The sequence below is a fragment of the Oncorhynchus tshawytscha genome, linkage group LG26 (genome assembly GCF_018296145.1).
Source record: "Oncorhynchus tshawytscha isolate Ot180627B linkage group LG26, Otsh_v2.0, whole genome shotgun sequence".
NCBI lineage: Eukaryota > Metazoa > Chordata > Actinopteri > Salmoniformes > Salmonidae > Oncorhynchus > Oncorhynchus tshawytscha.
Window position 1 is genome coordinate 27,806,160 of NC_056454.1, and position 20,006 is coordinate 27,826,165.

A 20,006-nucleotide genomic window follows, 5' to 3' on the forward strand; every position below is an offset into this window, starting at 1 on the left:
CAGACCACCAAGACTACTGCTCCCAAAGAGCACACAGGACAGAACTAGATTCAGTCAGCTACTGGGAACCCCTCCTCCCTCTTCTCTCCAGTTATTTTATACTGCCATCAGTGGGAGAAAGGCAGATTCAGCTTTACTTCACTGCTCTTGTAACCCAGGCTGAATTTAGGGGGTCTGTACCTTGTGTACGTAGACTACATATTTCAAGAAGACTAGCAAGACTAGAGTATAGTACCCACATCTGCCATCTCAGTTTTCAGTGCCAAATTTTGCTGAAAGATGGACTGCTTACGTTTTCCCACCCAACCCTGAATGTTAATCCTGTAACAGCAGTGTTTCACACCTACATCAAACACGTTTTTATCCTGTTTATATCCTGACTGCAGGGTGCCGGGAATGAATGAAATGGACACCTTAAAACACCTCCCTCTGTTCACTTTTTAATCTCACGTCAGACAAAAAAACAAATTTACTCTGTATTTATAAGGCTGTAAAAAGGGACGGCAGCTCTTTACGAGGCTGGATTTGGCTCTTTAAGCCATAAATGTCACACCTACCAAAATTAAAAATTCTTCAGAAAAAACCTGACTCAGACACACACACTGTTACAACCCAACAGCAATAGATTACAAAAACTAATCTAAATGGCATTCGAATGCATCATTTATTATCAAAACAGAATGAAAACTTTTAGATAAAAAAACGTTTATTTAGCAAACAAAGTTTGACCCCAATATTACCCCAAGTCACTTTTCAGTAAAACCTCTGAATTCAATTTAACCGTGCCATATTCAGTACAGCCTCCAGCGCACTTTTCCAGTTTATTGTGTGTAATCGCTTTCTCTGCCTCAAACAATATCTAAAAGTGAGTGATTTCATATCAATATTTCCCTGGTGTTTTTGTCAACATGTCATATTCTGGCTGTTAACCGAACACCCATAACAGCTATAGCACACAGTGAGTGAAATGTTTATGATGTTTCCTCCCTCCATCTCAGTCATCTGCACTGTGGCTACAGATACTCACGGACCCCGAGTTTATTATTCATTTCAGCTCCATAGCTTTTCACAGACAACAGGCCAGTGTACCTGGGAGAAAGGGCAGTGGGTTCCATAGCTGTGACTGTTCTTGAAAATGACAGACTCTTGGCTCTTCAGATGAGTAAACTGTCAGAGAGAAATTTAGAATAAGTGCTTACCTCTAGTAGACTTATTTAAAAGGTGTTCCTGGATAAATTACTATGGATTGACAAATCCAGTTTCAAGATCAGTGTTTATAAGAGAATGGAATAACTATCCAAAAGTAAGCTATAAGCACAGGTCAGGTCGAAAGCAGATATGTATCGTCATTGCTCTGTTCATGCAGAGGACCCCTCCTATATGTACAAAAGTGTTAAGAGGCTGTACAGATAATATGATGACATGCTGTATCAGGTGTGCCAAGTACAATGTTTTCCAAAATAGTCAGCCGTGGCACACTATTGGATTGGAGCGAGAGAGAAAAGAGTCGTTTTTTTCTTCAGTAGTGTATTGGCTTAGACAGTCACAAGCTCCCGCAGTCTCACGTCAGAATTAAACGTTCATTCATGTTTCTCAAATTTCAAAGGTGTTCCAAATGTCAAATAGTTTAACGTTAAGGTTAGGCACTAACTCCGAAGGGTTAAGGTTTGGGATAGGCTTAAAACAAAAATCTCAAAAACAATTTTCTATCACTGGTTTCTAACAGGCCTCTAATGCACCAGAGGCATTAAATCCACATTTTTAAGGTTATGGTAAAATGTAGGCATTAACGCCGAAGAGTTGAGGTTTGGGATAGGCTTAATACAAAAATCTCAAAAACAACATTCTTTCATTGGATTCAAACATGAAACCTTTTGCACACCGTATGGTGAGGCAGACACTCACTGTTGGTCCTAGTGGCTGGTTTCTATGACATCTCCCAAAGTCTAATACTGACTTGTATCACAGGTGACCTAGCTGAGACAGTAGGCTACACTACTGAAATTGACCACTGGGTGGAAGGCTTACCTTTCCCAAAACACTTGGCGGTAGCCACATATGGCGTCCATGTGAATCTAAAGGCCCCTATCCAAGTGTAGATTACAGCCCTAGCACCTGTTCTGCTGTTCAGCTCATAATGGTTAAGGTTAGGACAGGGTCCAACACTGACTGACCACTGATCCAAACTCCACATCAATACAGCATCGTCATCATATTAGTTGCATACCACAGCATGGAGGTGACAGACCCCAAATAATCCATTATCTATAGTGTTCAAGTTCAAACAGAACATGACCCCTATCTTTCACATAGATTTATATGTCTTCTAGTATTACAGTGTCAGTGTGGCATTTCTTTGGCCTCTGTTTGGATGCTTTTGCTTAGCAACCGCAAACAAGTCTGAGAAGTTGTTCAGATGAGCTATGAGCAACACCTGCTGAACTGGAGGAAGTGTTCAGCTTTTCGAACAGATTAAAACAGTGAACAGTAAGTTAACAATTAGTCAGTTAGTGAGTGAATCATTTCACAAGTCATTCCAGTAGTGAGCCATGTGTTAGGTTAAATCTGCATCCAGCACTAGCTGAATAAGCCTGCAGCTACCTGACTAAGATATGGGGTGGCGGATCGGTCCGAGGAGACCCTGAGTCATAACCTGGTTGCTGTGGGAGCGCGGCAGGAGAAGGCGAGGTTTTGGTGGTCATCTAAGTGATGAGGTGGCAGAACGCTCAGTCATGCCCAGCTCTGACCACCTCTCTCTGGGGTAGTTACCATATGAACGCGCCCTTTTACTCTCTTTATTTACCTCTTCTTTTTCTTTACTTTCTATTTGAATTTTTTATTCACTGTGGCGTTATTTTTCTGAATAACCCCGTATGGTTAGTGTGTCTTGCATTCTTTCTGTTCTATCTCCCACCACATTCATAAAGCTACAGCGGTCATGTGGATGAACCATGATTTCCATCTAATTATTTGTAGGCTATCTCCACTTTCAACATTTGAAAAAGTAGATGGAAATATTGTATAATAGGATTCCCATTTCCTCATGATCCATTCCAGCAGTGTTCCATAGAGAGTCATGGCTGTTATACTGCAGCCCGAGGAGGTGAAAGTGGTGGAGCTCCCTCCACAGCGTCAGGCAGTCACACATGTCGAGTGGGTCAGCAGCACGCCTCCACTCATCTGGGCGGAAGAGAGGAACATGGTTTAATAGTCTGGAGAGATCAGGGGAGAGAAAACCATTTCTCCCCCTGCCCCGCACCGAGGTCAACCCTCCCTGGGCCCTCATGAAGCCCCCCACACGGACACGGACACGCACACACAAACAAATACAGAAACAGACACACATCCATCCCATTATCTGAAAACAGACATACAAACGCACACACACTTTCACCTTTCAAGAGCTCTCCCCAGAAATCCACATAGCTGATGTAATTAGTCATTTTAGAGCCCTGCACTTCATATTACTACCCATAAACAGACATTCAATACTTTCCTTTGAGAGCCCTGTTTATCCTACAGTTTTATAGTCCATGCTGGACCTCTCCATGTTTATTCTCTAGAACAATAATGCCACTATACTCCACTGCTGGAATGCAATTAATTTGTCCAATTAAACACAGAAAATAAATACAAAGCCATTAGACTAGCTCTGCTCCGATTTGTTCCAAAAACACTTGAACAACGGCACTCTGCCTGAGGTTTTATGGAGTAGGTTTTAAAGCAGCAGGGCTGATGGATGAAATGACATGGAATGAGATGTTTGTCAAAGGTTTAATCAGTTATTATCTAAATATACTTTGACATAAATCTGGATTACACACAAGCAGTGGGGACTTAGTTTGTGAAAGGAAAAACACTGTGGAAACGAATGGAATACATACACTTTCACAAAGTAGCTACTGAGCACAATATCTTTGTCAAATGGATATAGTAGACCGTATTATGCTACAAACCATGAAGTAGCCTAAATACACAAAGCATTTATTGCAATGAGCATCATTAAAGCTAACATTAGGAGGGGGCATACAATGCCTTCGGAAGGTATTCAAACACCTTGACTTTTTCCACATTTTGGTAGATTACAGCCTTATTCTAAAATTGATTAAATGTTTTTTTCAATTTTTCAATCTACACACAATACCACATAACGACAAAGAAAAAACAGGATTTTAGACATTTTTGCTCATTTATTAAAGAAAAAAGCTGAAATATGTAAATGTGATAAGTATTCAGACCCTTTACTCAGTACTTTGTTGAAGAACCTTTGGCAGCCTCAAATCTTATTGGTTATGACGACAAGCCTGGCACACCTATATTTGGGGAGTTTCTTTTATTATTCTCTTAAAATCCTCTCAAGCTCTGTCAGGTTGGATTGGGAGCGTTGCTGCACATCTATTTTCAGGTCTCTCCAGAGATGTTCAATCAGGTCCGGGCTCTGGCCAGGCCACTCAAGGACATTCAGAGACTTCTCCCGAAGTCACTCCTGCGTTGTCTTGGCTGTGTGCTTAGGGTCGTTGTCCTGTTGGAAGGTGAACTTTCGTCCCAATCTGAGGTCATGAGCGCTCTGGAGCAGGTATTCATCAAGGATCTCTCTGTACTTTTCTCTGTTCGTCTTTGCCTCGATCCGGACTAGTCTTCCAGTCCCTGCCGCTGAAAAACATCCTCACCGCATGATGCTGCCACCACCATGCTTCACCGTAGGGATGGAGCCAAGTTTCCTCCAGATGTGACGCGTGGCATTCATGCCAAAGGGTTTAATCTTGGTTTCATCAGACCAGAAAATCTTGTTTCTCATGGTCTGAGAGTCTTTAGGTGCCTTTTGGCAAAGACTGTCATTTGCCAGTCAACAGGTGGACTACAATCAAGTTGTAGAAACATCTCAAGGATGATCAATGGAAATAGGATGCATCTGAGGTCAATTTAGAGTCACATAGCAAAGGTTCTGAATACTTGTGTAAATCAGCTATTTCTATTGCAAAAATGTCTAAAAACCTGTGTTCACTTTGTCATTGTCTGGTATAGTGTGTAGATTGCTGAGTATTTAAAAAAATGTTATCCATTTTAGAATATGACTGTAACGTAACAAAATGTGGAAAAAGTCAAGGGGTCTGAATACATTCTCAAAGCACAGAAATTATACTAATTTAAATGTAAATGGTCTCAACAAACTATGTATTTCCAAATAGAACTATGTACAAAGTAATGCAAACAACTGTGCTAGAAATTACAATGGCCAAACAAATAATCAATCTAAGCTCTAAAAAGGCTGAAACTAATTTGTGGGATGTTTTCCTGGGGAGTGGAGTGTAGAGCGCAGTGTGTCTGTCATTGTGATGAAGTTCCTACCGTCACATTGGGAGTGAATCTCATAGGAGGTTGGACAGAGGGCCCACAATCCCCCAGACAGACAGACAATTTCCTGTGTCAGAAAAGCCTGGCTGCATAGATCTATAAACGCAGTGATCCGGGAACACAGGAACCAGTACGTATAGGACCAAACCACAAACACATAGCAACGATGACATACAGGTTTATATAGAGTTACATCAAAGAATCCCAAAAACCTGTACCCACATCATAAATATTGCACTGTACAGACTCACACTCACAAACACACTGGAGGGCTTTGTGCACCCTGCTGTCCTTACCTCGTAGGTCAAAAGTTTCATTTTGAGTTGCATGATTGAGTCAGCCTGAATACTGGAATGTTTCTCTATAGTACATGAACGTAGTTCTTCCCTTACCTTAATTTGACCAATTGGTCCCGAGTGGTGCAGCGGTCTAAGGCACTACATCTCAGTGCTAGAGGCGTCACTACAGACCCTGGTTTGATTCTAGGCTGTATCACAACCGGCCGTGATTGGGAGTCCCATAGGGCAGCCCACATTTGGCCCAGCGTCATCCAGGTTAGGGTTTGGCCGGGGTAGGCCGTCATTGTAAATAAGAATTTGTTCTTAACTGACTTGCCTAGTTAAATAAATGTTAAATAAAATATATATATATACTGTAAGGCCTAACTGCAGGCGTGTTGAACATATTGTATGGACTAGGAGAAGATAACTACCCATATCAGTTCATTTCAGCAGCATAGGAGGACTGGAGAGATAACTGGTGATCTACCCCTCGACACACAAACAATTAACACACATTGAGGAAGTCTAACTACCCAAACATCCTGTAGTGTAGCGAGAGAGATGGCATGGATGATCAATTCCAGTGGGCATGTCTCGGTTTGACCTACCATTGAATCAAGGTGTCAAAACCAGCTACAAAGTCGAGGAAACATGGAATAATCAGACGGAATTAGAAGCTATCCAAAAATGCCTGTGAGTAATGAGTGCAGAGTGAACCATGTCAAAGTGTGTCAAAATAGCCCAAGAGGGAGAAGGGTTTGAATCTTTAAAGGGAAAGAGTGGCTCATTTAAAGGGGAACATGTGGAATCTGTGTCTAACATGTCAGGATAGCCTTTAGGGATGAGAAATTGAAGCCTGACGTGGGCACGGCTATTCCCTTTAAAGCTTTTTTTTTTAAAGAGAGAGGAAAATAAAATAAATGTGTGAAAGGAGGGTAAGGATGGCCTGTCAAAGATCCCCCACCCCCCAGACCACCCAGAAACAGGGTCGAACTGTCAGTCAACCAGAAACAAACATGCTCTTTAGTCTTTTATTACCACCGTGAAACTGATAAATACAATATAGTAATTATCTGGGAAGGCCGATGCATTAGTTTAATATGGGGCAAAGTTAACAGATATTTTCATGAGCTATTCCAGACCATTGGAATCTAGTTGTTTTACATCTTTGCTATGTTATACATTGGGTAGATTCAGACTCTCTAGCAGCTCTACTGTCAGCAAAGGTAAATGTAGGCAGATTGCGGGGACAATAAAGCTAGTATATTCACTCTTTCCATATTTCAGAGTTGAGTAGCTAATATTTATCCTCCTGTAAGGTTAGACTGGCTGCCAGCCTGTTGGATTATTGCCCGCTCACTACGATCACTGATCCAAACAAACACACACATAATGCACACAAGCACACAGACATACTCGTATCCAGAGGTCAGATGAGGGTGCAAAGTGTGTGTCCCCTGTGTGTGTGTTGGACCCAGTCATCTGTCAGCAGGAAGGTTTGGGCTCTGAGCTCAGGGTAATCCTGGTGTCAGTGATCAGACCTCTGACCGGACCGGGCAGCCTACACCAGCTTGGGCACACGCACACACACAAGCACACACACACCACCAAAACACGCAGTCTAATCCTCGTCTAATCCCCCCCCACCTCACCTCATGCTGGACACCACGATTCACAAAGGTCGAGATTTCAGCCCCCTCTTTCCAAAGCCCCCAGAACAAAGAGGGAGAGTCACTGACTGCTTCATATTAGTGTTTAATTAAGTTAAAAGACCTCTCCTTTCTCTGCCGCACTAGTCTCTCCACAGACCAATAACCCAATTGAAGTCGTCTATTCTTTCATGGCTCTGAGCAGGCATTCCAATGGGCTGGGATCACCGCCCTGCCGTCCGCCCCACCGTGTAGCTCCAGCTATACAGCTAGGGCCTTGTGGTTGCCTCTGGCCATGGCTGATCTCTCACTCGTGATTAATTCAATAAAACCATTAAGCGGTTCACTCCCTCCCTCCCTCTCTCCCTCCCCTCCTCTCTAACCTCGCACTCCATCCCTGACTAGCCCCCAGGCGTGCTCACACTGACAGATCTCTGCTTAGCACCTTCATACATTGCAGATAACCTTTTTATCACCAGCCGGCTAAACAGAGTCAGGCCTGATCTCCAGAGGTTGGTGCTAGCTGTAGAGGGATGGAGGGATGGATGGAGGGGAGGGAAGGAAGGAAAACAGATTAAATCTCTTTGAAAGTACTCTCCCTTTGGATGTTTTATCGATGGTGGAGCAAAAAATGGTGTTTTCAGCTGTTCGGAAGATAAGTGCCATGTGTGAGATCATTAGATATGTGTTATCCTGGTCTCTAAGCTTTCTTTAGGCTTTTCCCTTCTTCTCCTCTCTATTCCTCTGTTCATTTTACTAACATTTTCAGCTGCTCTCAAGTAACATTTTATCTGGCTAACTTGCGGCAGGGCCATAAATCTATCTAAAGCACACAGTGACTCCCACGCTTCGATTACACCACTTTGGCAGCACTTTTTATTTCATACCCAAATTACTGGGACAAAAAAATCTGTAAAATGATATAAATCCTTCATTTATCATGCACTACTACTGTTATAGTCCATTCAAAGTCTATGTTGATTTAAGCTCTTCGTATTTCATCTGGGTTTAGCCAAGTAGTTAAGAAGAATTATTAACACATAACCACCCCTTTGAATGCTATGTTTGTCCCTTCTATCCTTTTTGTATATATTTCTTTACAAATAAATGAGTTTCCTTTCTATTTAGCAAAGGTTAAATCAAAGGTTGGAAATGAGGTGATCGTAGATAAGACAGGTCTTGAGTAGAGTTGGTCTGGGGTGTTAAGGACTGCTCTCTCTCTCTCTCTCTCTCTCTCTCTGGTGAGGTTTTCAGAGTGTTGGTGAAGTGAGGGCAGAGAGGTCTGGCCTGGGCAGAGTGCCACTAAGCAGTGGGGGGGCCTCATTCTGAAGCTGCCTCACACACTGCCTGAGTAGAATATAAATGACACCCGAGGCGAATAACAGCTCATATCATATGAGAGCGTTGTGTTCGAATTGTAAAAATGAAGTGTGGGTGACACCACCGCTGCTTTCGGTTCCTCTCGCTGCACACTTGGGGCATTCACATTTTTTAGGGGGTAAGAGTATCTTTTAACACTCCAGAGACTCTAGCAATGGATACATCCACCCACCATCACATCAATGATAGTAGGGAGAGAGACATAGAGAGAGATAGAAAGAGAGAGGGAGTAAAAGACAGGTTGTCCAGCCGTAATGAGCGACAGTAACTCATGTCAGAGCTGGGCTGTGAGTTATGACCTTTTTAGTCAGGATGGGGTTAATGTTTTCACTTCCAATGGCCTGACACCCTACCTAAGGAGCGCGTGGACAGCTTGATGCGTCTGCGCCAGAATTTATAACCGCGATCATTGTCTCTGTTATTTTTGCCCTCTGAACTCTCCGCCCTGACACTCGTCTGCCTTTGCAGCCGTCTCTCGCATGGTGTACTCTGAAAGTGCCAGATCCCTTTCGCCATGTTTCAGCGTGGCGGTAAATCTGGAAGGCTGGCAGGCTGGAGCCATAGTTGCCAGAGTGGGAGGACAGGGGGAGAATGGAGATGGGATACGGGTGGTAGGATATATGGAGGGGGAAACGAGATGAGGGTGGTAGGATATATGGAGGTAGAAACGAGGTGAGGGTGGTAGGACAGGGGGAGAGTGCAGACGAGGTGAGGGTGGTAGGATATATGGAGGGGGAAAGGAGGTGAGGGTGGGAGGACAGGGGAAGAGTGCAGACGAGGTGAGGGTGGGAGGACAGGGGGAGAGTGGTGACGAGGTGAGGGTGGGAGGACAGGGGGAGAGTGGTGACGAGGTGAGGGTGGGAGGACAGGGGGAGAGTGGTGACGAGATGAGGGTGGGAGGACAGGGGGAGAGTGGAGATGAGGTGAGGGTGGGAGGACAGGGGAGAGTGGTGACGAGGTGAGGGTGGGAGGACAGGGGGAGTGGTGACGAGGTGAGGGTGGGAGGACAGGGGAGAGTGCAGACGAGGTGAGGGTGGGAGGACAGGGGAGAGTGCAGACGAGGTGAGGGTGGGAGGACAGGGGGAGAGTGGAGACGAGGTGAGGGTGGGAGGACAGGGGGAGAGTGCAGACGAGGTGAGGGTGGGAGGACAGGAGGAGAGTGCAGACGAGGTGAGGGTGGGAGGACAGGAGGAGAGTGCAGACGAGGTGAGGGTGGGAGGACAGGAGGAGAGTGCAGACGAGGTGAGGGTGGGAGGGAGGGAGGGAGGACAGGGGGAGAGTGCAGACGAGGTGAGGGTGGGAGGACAGGGGGAGAGTGGTGACGAGGTGAGGGTGGGAGGACAGGGGGAGAGTGCAGACGAGGTGAGGGTGGGAGGACAGGGGGAGAGTGGAGACGAGGTGAGGGTGGGAGGACAGGGGGAGAGTGCAGACGAGGTGAGGGTGGGCGGACAGGAGGAGAGTGCAGACGAGGTGAGGGTGGGAGGACAGGAGGAGAGTGCAGACGAGGTGAGGGTGGGAGGACAGGGGGAGAGTGGTGACGAGGTGAGGGTGGGAGGACAGGGGGAGAGTGCAGACGAGGTGAGGGTGGGAGGACAGGGGAGAGTGCAGACGAGGTGAGGGTGGGAGGACAGGGGGAGAGTGGTGACGAGGTGAGGGTGGGAGGACAGGGGAGAGTGCAGACGAGGTGAGGGTGGGAGGACAGGGGGAGAGTGGTGACGGGGTGACCACGGGTGGCCTTTGGCTGACCTTTGGGTTTTGAGTGGCAGACAACCCTCTGACTCCTGATCTTGTCACCAGGTGTGAGTTTCTGCATTTCAGTTGACGTGAGGAGCTGAATAGTCAGTAATTTCAGCTTTGACTAATTACTTGCCCGTGTGTCTTTTTGGACTTGTTTTTGTCACCCACAGTCACAAGCCTCAGTGTCAGACATTTTGTTTCAGAGACATTTTCCATTAGTTGTCAACCTGTCAACGTGGCTTGGAACTCAACAGCCTTCCAAATTTAGACAGAAATGCTGATCTCCCCACCCAAGTAAATAAGCTCAGTGATGTCATGATATGTTGTTGACTACTGTCTGCAGTATTATTCTTGGTTGCTCAGATCCTCAACGTGAGTCCAATCTCCCAGTGTAGTGTGTGTAGTATTTTGCAGTTGCTATGTGTGCCAAATGTGTGTGCGTGCTTGTGTGTGTGTGGTGCTGGGGGACCCACAGTGCTGCCTGTGCTGTGGTCTCATGGTGTGGATAGGCCCCTCAGGGCCTCTAAACTCCCAGACCCCAGCAACCCGAATCCCAGCACACATGTTTGGCCCAAGCCTATAAAACACACATATTAAGCACCTGATAATTCAGAGAAAAGTGAGGGAAAAGCATAGGAATGCGCATCGAAGGCCTTGTCTTGTTTATACACACCACTTTACAAGAGCCTGTCGCTACTGCTGTGTCGGCAGGCCAAGAGAGGTACACTGAGATAAAAAGGTTCAAGGAGACTACCTTCTGCCATGACTCTTCCTCCTCTCTCTGCTTCTCTTCATCCCTTCATTCCTCCGAGGGTGAAAGGGCAGTCTTCTAGGTGCCCAGTGCTGAGCCCATAAATTGATGTTGGTGTGCCCTGACCAGCCTGCCAGGCCGATGTGTCAGCAAAGGACAGGGCTACTACGTGTTTATGTGTGTGTATGTAAGGTGTGTGTGCGTTTGTGTGTAACGAGGGCAAAGGAACACTGAGAAATAAGTAGGGCAGGAGAGAGGAACATGGAGGAGAGAATAGGGGAGAGTGAGAGAGGGAGGAGGACAGGGAGGACTGGAGAAGTGAGGAGAGGGTCATAAATTAATCAAGAGGTCGTGGTGTGGCGGAGTGGTTTTGAAGAGAGGGGAGAAAAAAAGCCTTGGAAATTCGCTGACAAGATTAATATGCAGTTGATGGGAAGGTTTTCACGACAGGGTGCCAACAAATAAACACAATTCAGGGATGCCACGTCCCTCGTGGGGTGGGCTCTATGAACGGACACCGCCGTTCCCCAAATTCCAGGAAGGCGATCCGGTGTCAGGTGGTCCCAGCCGCTCGCCCTCAAGGGACGAAAAGGTTATCCTGTTCTCCGGGAAACCGGGAGATCTCGGCACGATAAGATTCACTGAGACAGCTGCGGACTAATCTCCAATCCATGCCAGCCGTAATATGGTACAGATCACACTCGGCTATCCGATAGCAGTGTGAAAATGAGCCAAATCATTTAACATACATTTTAATCAATTTTCTTACCGCAACTTGTGTGTTACAACAGCACAATGTTTTCACACCCAGAACCACAATGCTGGAATAGATGTATTTCTGTCAACTTTCATTTGATTTGACCGTTGGTCTTTAAAGAAGGGTGAAGTGGCATGCGTGGGCCTCAGAGGGTTCACTACGGCTGTGTTTCTGTTTCAGTTGGTGGTCACTTTAATGATGTGGTAGTCATCGCTGGGCTCATGGCAGGACCCTGATCAGAGGCTGGCTAACTGGGGCCGTGCTGGATCCCTGCACCGGGCTCAATGAAAAGTCACAAATGGCCGTTTTTTTACTACCCAGAAGCCACCAGACTGGGTGAGGTGTGTTCCTCTCCGGATCCCCAACTGAGCCACTTTTAAAACCTAGCAGCCACCGCTAAGCTAAACCATCCAGAGCCCCAAAACCAGCATGCCAACTAATCTAGGCCCAGATCACAATGTGAAATCACCCTTCCTTTGGCAAGAAGGAATGATGACATCACAATGTGAAATCACCCTTCCTTTGGCAAGAAGGAATGATGACATCACAATGTGAAATCACCCTTCCTTTGGCAAGAAGGAATGATGACATCACAATGTGACACCCTGATTCTCCAAAATAGCCTTATAGTACCTATGACAGTGGATCTCTAACAGCGCTGTTGGTGAAATACATCCTAAGTAACAAATGGTTCCTGCCCTTTACAGGAAGTGGATTGAGGAAGCGGATTGAGAGAGATATTTTAGGGGTGTTCCAAACCAACTGGAGGCTCTAATTTGAGAAACAGAGGTAGCAGAACTTGACCCTGGCAAAGTTTCCTCCAGAGATCTTGAGTACCCTGCTGGATCAGTTCTTACTGTTCTCCTCGTTGGAAAGGTTTATCGTCCCGTCCTGGCTATTAGTATCTCTGCATGGGCAGGGCTTACTTGGAATTCATAATTGAAATAACATGTAACAGATTGTGAATGACGTGTAACAAATGACTAGTAACATGTAACAAATTATTATTGACATGTAACACGTTTAAATCTCTTCTATCTTTATCAATTCTGATGAGACGATGGCTGCTGAGTCATTAGCCTCACAGCAACACTCTGAGAAACTCAACACTCCCCAACACTCTCCTGAGCACACAAAGCCCCTCAAACACTCACTTTCACCCAGCCTCCCAGTCACCCAGTCACCCAGTCAGCCAGTCACCCAGTCAGCCAGCCTTCTTCACTCTTTTCTTATCCTGTTCTCCTCACTCTTCTCTGAGCCTTCGCACTGTTGCATCTTCTCTTTTATTGTCTCACTATCCCTCACTCTTCTCTCTTCTTCTTTCCACTGGGTTTCTCAGCCAAACCCTTGACAGGTAACAATCATCAGGCCTCAGCCCAGAGAGGGGCCTGGTGGGAAAATAAGGAGCTTCTGATGTCACGGCTACAGAGTTACGCAGGGAGATGTAAATGAGCTGTCGTTCAGGCTGACCACTCTGTGCATGATCCAAATAACCCCCAGCAGGACCCCTCCCGCCCGCTGACCCCCCCGTCCTCCCCTGGCCCCCTCCACAGCCACGGACCCCCATGCTGTCTTTGAGCTGACACATGCCGTGTGTCTCAGCACGGAGGAAGTGTGGAGGACACACCTGCTACAGCACACAGGCCTTAGCTGCTAACCGCTGACACACTGACGGATCACAGGGGCCCTTTGTCGAACAGAGAAATTAACACTGACGCTCGCTCATTAGAGTCCCATTGTAGCATTAGCACTTTGTCCTCCGTTAAAGATTTCCACGGCAACACACTGACTTTCTTAATGTACTGTAGGGCAGGGTGCTAATGCTACTTTGGCTGAAATGGCCAGGCTGTGTGAAAAATATGTTCCTGGCTGTCTGACAATCAGCCAAACTTCGTAGCCAATCAGCCTGCATGTAGCAAATGAACACATTTATGTAGACACATAGAAACTAAGTCTGAGAGAGGTATATTGGTATATATATATATGTGTGTGTGGGGGGGGGATAATGTTCAGCACTGGTTTCAAGGTCACTGGCCCATGTCTCTCCCCCTCCCCCCTGCAGGGGGATTGTAATAGCTCTGATGACAGACATGTAGGACCAGCTGGGACAGTTTAACCCCTGTGCAGAACAGGTCCCTCACACACATACACACACCCTTATAAATACACATTCAAAGTAAATAGAGACCCCCGGGCTCCGGTAAATAAAGGCAAGAAAATAAGGATTGTTATTGTTGAATATGGTAAGGCTGTCTGGTCCATTAACTTTTTAAATTCTTATACTGGACGCACAGACTCATGGGAGGGTATTCCTCTGACAAAACAGTTTGTCCAGAATTTAGCTGAATGACTGGTGTCTCATACCTTGTAAGACGAGCGTATAATTTCATCGCGGTCATGTGCTAAATTCCACTTAACTCACAACACCTGGCTGTTGACAGTCAGAGCTCTCGCCATTTTAATTGGACATGCCTCCAGCAGATCAAAGTTAACCCCTCCGACATGACGCACGTATACCGATTCATCGAGTGAAACAATGTGCTGTGACCTGATGTCCTCATTACTAATGTGTCTATAGCCCTGTTTATACCTTGTTCTAACATGCATCCTTCATCCTGATATTGTCCTGTTCTTGTCTGATTACACTTATAATATCTGATCACAGTCAGATTACAATGCATATTTTATTTGTCTACAGCTGTCTAAATATGTGGGCACAATCAGAATGTGGACAAGATCAGGACAAAGGACACATGCTAGCATCAGGTATAAACAGGGATACTGTCACGCGGAGCAGAACAGGTGAACCCAAGAGCAGACTCAGACGAGGAGACTGGGATGAGGTAACCAAGGTATTTATTGAAACACGGGGGGAAGATTGAGTGCAGGCCAGGGGAAGCTTGGGCGGGTTGCAGGACACCAGGTGCGGAGGCTGAGGCTGGAGCGACAGGGGTTGAGACAGGGTAAGCAGGTCCGGAGGGCATCCAAGGAAGGATAGAGTGGGGAATCCAGGACAGAGTAGCAGGACTGACGGGAAGTCGGACTGGAGACAGGGACCAGAGTCAGAGCAGGCAGAATTGTAACGGAGAGGAAAACAGTGTCAGGCAAGGGAAAACAGGCACAACAGGAACAAACGGCTAGAAACATGGACTGACTGAGCAGAGATTATGATCTGGCAGTGTGGAAGAGACAGGACTGAGTATATGTAGAGGTCTTGATTATGGAACAGTTTGCAGCTGGTGGGGGATCTGCTCTGACTCCAGCACACCTGTCTCTGCCCACACAATCACAAACACACTACTCACCATTGCCCCATACACTACCCGCCATTGCGACCTGTACACTCTCGTTGGTTGGCCCTCGCTTCATACTCGTCACCAAACCCACTGGTTACAGGTTACCTACAAGTCTCTGCTAGGTAAAGCCCCGCCTTATCTCAGTTCACTGGTCACCATAGCAGCACCCACTCGTAGCATGCGCTCCAGCGGGTATATCTCACTGGTCACCCCCAAAGCCAATTCCTCCTTTGGTTGTCTTCCCTTCCAGTTCTCTGCTGCCAATGACTAGAACGAACTGCAAAAATCTCTGAAGCTGGAGACTCATATCTCCCTCACTAGCTTTAAGCACCAGCTGTCAGAGCAGCTCACAGATCACTGCACCTGTACATCTGTAAACAGCCCATCTATCTACCTACCTCATCCCCATACTGTATTTATTTATTTATTTATTTATTCATCTTGCTCCTTTGCACCCCAGTATCTCTACTTGCACATTCATCTTCTGCACATTCTACCATTCCAGTGTTTAATTGCTATATTGTAATTACTTTGCCACCATGGCCTATTTATTGCCTTAACTCCCTTATCTTACCTCATTTGCACTCACTGTATATATACTTTTTGTTTTCTTTTGTTCTACTGTATTATTGACTATGTTTGTTTATTCCATGTGTAACTCTGTGTTGTTGTATGTGTCGAATTACTATGCTTTATCTTGGCCAGGTCGCAGTAGATAAATGAAAACTTGTTCTCAACTAGCCTACCTGGTTAAATAAAGGTGAAATAAATTACATTTAAAAAACACACACACAGAGAGAGGGAGATAGCACTGGGGGAGTAGCGGGAGGTCAAGGAGACACAGGATGAGCACTAGAGGGCATGGCAGGAGCAGATGTGACAGATAATGTGAGACGACGTGGTTGGTAAGGGACTCGGTGTTCTGCAATATGTGTGTGGAGAACACCTGTGTCATCACCACCTCTGGCTCCCTGTTGAAATCTGGAGTCCCTCTCCTCTTCTTGTTCCTCTTCCCTTTCCTGGGCATGGTGGGGCTCTCCTCAGGTAACCTCTAGTAGTGTAGTCTGGACTGGCCTGGAGGTTAAGGCCCACCAAGTTCAGTATAGCAGGCTGTAGTGTAGTCTGGCCTGGTGCTCCAGACTCTGGCCTTGAGATTCAGGCCTAGTGGGTACCTACACAGTGAGAGACTGGCTGTGTGTAACAGGCTGCTGTAGTGTACCGTAGTCTGAGGTTCAGTGGGTCCTACTGGCAGAGCAGAGCAGAGGGCACTGGGGGTGCTGATCCAGGAGCAGCTGGAGAAACACTGGTCACATGGGAGCAGGCTTTCCCCTAAACAGCTGGGATAACAAACCCTCTCAACCCAGCAGCCACCCAGGCAATACACCCAACCAACCTGGCAAGGCAATACACACAGCCTCCAAACTATGCCCCATAGATACTACATGGTCTGTAGAGGTGAAAGCAGTAACTATCGAGTAGGTGTTATTCAAATGTTCCTCAGTTCACATAGGGACAAATCCAAACCTAATTTAAATGCACATATGTTTCTGACATATGCATGACTTAAGTGAAAAAAGTGACATCTGTTCATGCCAAGTTAGGAATAAGTCCAGAAGTTTTTACATACTGTAAATTAGTGTTTCCAGGTCTAGTGATAGCTGAGGGAGTCCTCCAAAGGCACAGTGCAATGAACGTGACTTCTGTGGATTCCTGTGGATAACTCTCTCTCACACACACACACACACACACACACACACACACACACACACACACACACACACACACACACACACACACACACACACACACACACACACACACACACACACACAAAGGGCAGCTGGACTGGGCCTCTCCCTGGAAGCAGCTCCCTGTTGGATCCTCCCCACCTGCCTGTCCACACCCTGATGGCCCTGAGTTAAGGTCCTGGGCTTAGTGCTGGGCTAATTGTGTGTGTGTGTGTGTGTGTGTGTGTGTGTGCGTGCGTGTGTGAGAGAGATAAAGAACTACTCCAGTAAGAATTGATTGATTAATTACGCATGTATGTATTTCAATGTTGAGAGTGTTCAGACAAAGAGACATGCACATTATCATCGAGAAAGGAGAGCATAGACAGCTCAAATTTTCAGACAGAGAGAGAAAAGGCCGGAGAGGGACCTGTGTTTAGCCAATGAGATGACAACGTTCTGTTGGGAGGTGCTCTGATGGGTGAAGGGCCAGAGGAGGGGGTGAGGGGACAGAGGAGGGGGTTGAGGGGACAGAGGAGGGGTTGGGGGGTAATACATCATGTTTCCGTTGGGGGATCCTTAACATGCAACAACATTGTTCACAGCTTATCAGAAAGTTCATGTCACACCCAGGGATGTCCACAGGACTGCCAGCCTGACAGATCATCCTCTCTGACAAAGACGGATGGAAGCAGAATGTCAGCAGGGCGCAGGACGTGTGGCCATCCAGAACACCCACACTAAATTTAGGGGTAATGGCAGGGGGCGGGGGGTGTAGTTGTATTTTGTGGCAGGAAAAATCATCTCTCTCTCTCTCTCTCTCTCTCTCTCTCTATCTCTCTCTCGTAACAGAGCTATTATTTGCTGCATGCAGGCTGAAAATGTTTTTTTTTTATGGATGAATGTTAACTGTGCGTGACGGTGAGTGTGTTTCCATCCAGCAGATTAGAGGAGATAAGTGGAGGTACAGCCGCTGGGCAGCATCATTCACTTTAAGAAGTGTCAGCATGGCCAGTCAATTTATAGCTTCCCTCCCATCGGCACTGGTAAGTGATTCGCTGTGTAACCGTATCCGTTAAACCCCTCTGTCTCCCACCTCCCACCTCCCACCTTCAACAATATCCTCCACAAAACACGCACGTCCACAAGCACACATGCACACACCTGCTGAGTATATCCCAGCTCTGTCGTTTTCATCCTGATACTCCCTCTCTTCCACAGGTTCCACCGCAGTAACCTTTCACATTTAAACTAACTCCAACCAACCAGAACCTCCTGCCAATGCTTGGACTGTGTGTGACGACTGGGAGGGGAGGTTGTGCCAAGCTGTGGCCAAGGGGCTAGAGATGGTGGATTGCAGGGTTGGTCCTTGTCTGCTGTTTTCTGTTGACAAAAAACTAGGCGCTCTTTAATGTTATATCCACATTTGATAGACTGTACACTGTGAGCCATTCTCTTTTTCCTAGAACTGTCCACTGTAGAGTAAAAGTTTAGATTTAAAAAATAAAAACGTTTTTTCACAGATTTTGTCTTAATTGAGACATTGTTTTACCCCACATGTTTTTGTTCCGGGTGAAAACCCCAACAAAGGCTCTGCCTTCTAGAACCAACATTCCAGAACATTACTTTCCCCAGAAGCACAGGGATTTCATCAGCTTTAAATGATTTACATTTTCACAGGGACATTTGTTTTCTGTCAGCCTCCATATCTAAACACCCCATGACATGAGGACATGTCTCGGAGGTCAGAGGTCAAATCAGTTTAAACCCATTACAAGCTGAAACAATAACACGTAATAAGCTATTTAGTTCAATTAGATTCAACCATTTATCCTCTAAAGGACAACTAAGGAAAAAAATGCAATTTACATTGTAACACCTTACATAAGGTGCATTAATATGTCATTTAATATGCTCTAAACACTTTTCAAGTCAATTGTGCATACAGGATGATTTTATATGCATTAATATGTCATTACAAGTTACATATTAAGTTATAAGGAGTTATAATCCATTAGTTATGAAATCAAATTAGTTACATCTTAGAAGATCTTATTTTGAGCTACTACTGTGTTGTAGTAGTGGTGTGGTGTCCAGATGTGCCGTTGAGGGACGGTTTCACGGCCTGAGCTCTGGACAGACACACCACTCTACCATCTGAGGAGTGACACACACACACACACACACACACACACACACACACACACACACACACACACACACACACACACACACACACACACACACACACACACACACACACACACACACATACAAATACATGCACACACATGTGTAATGAAAGTGAGGGTGTGTAAGAGAAAGTGACCTTATTTGAAAAGATCTGGGTGTGTCGGTTGGCTAACTCACCTCTAATACCCCTCTATCACACATGACAGCGTTCATCCAAACACAGAGTTCCCACTGACCCGTTAAGCAGGTCACTAACACACTCCACAGGAACAGTGTACACCCAGCATCCCGTCACCACACACTGAGCATCCCGGGGCTTAACATTTCTAAAGTCAAATCAGGATTTGGTGGAAATAAAAGGAAAGAAAGTGAAAGATTGCGAATCTATTTTTGTCGTTATTTTGTTTGGCTCCCTAATATTTACATTTAATTCAGATATAAATGAACATCATTGAGAGGGAAAATGTCACTTCTTATGTTATAACCCTAAATCTAGCTTCATGTCCACAGCACGCTTCAACCCTAACCCTAATCATTACCCTAACCCTGACCCTTAAATATAGCTTCATGTCCACAGCCTAGCTCAACCCTAACCCTAATCATTACCCTAACCCTGACCCCTAAATCTAGCTTCATGTCCACAGCCTAGCTCAACCCTAACCCTAATCATTACCCTAACCCTGACCCCTAAATCTAGCTTCATGTCCACAGCACGCTTCAACCCTAACCCTAATCATTACCCTAACCCTGACCCTTAAATATAGCTTCATGTCCACAGCCTAGCTCAACCCTAACCCTAATCATTACCCTAACCCTGACCCCTAAATCTAGCTTCATGTCCACAGCCTAGCTCAACCCTAACCCTAATCATTACCCTAAC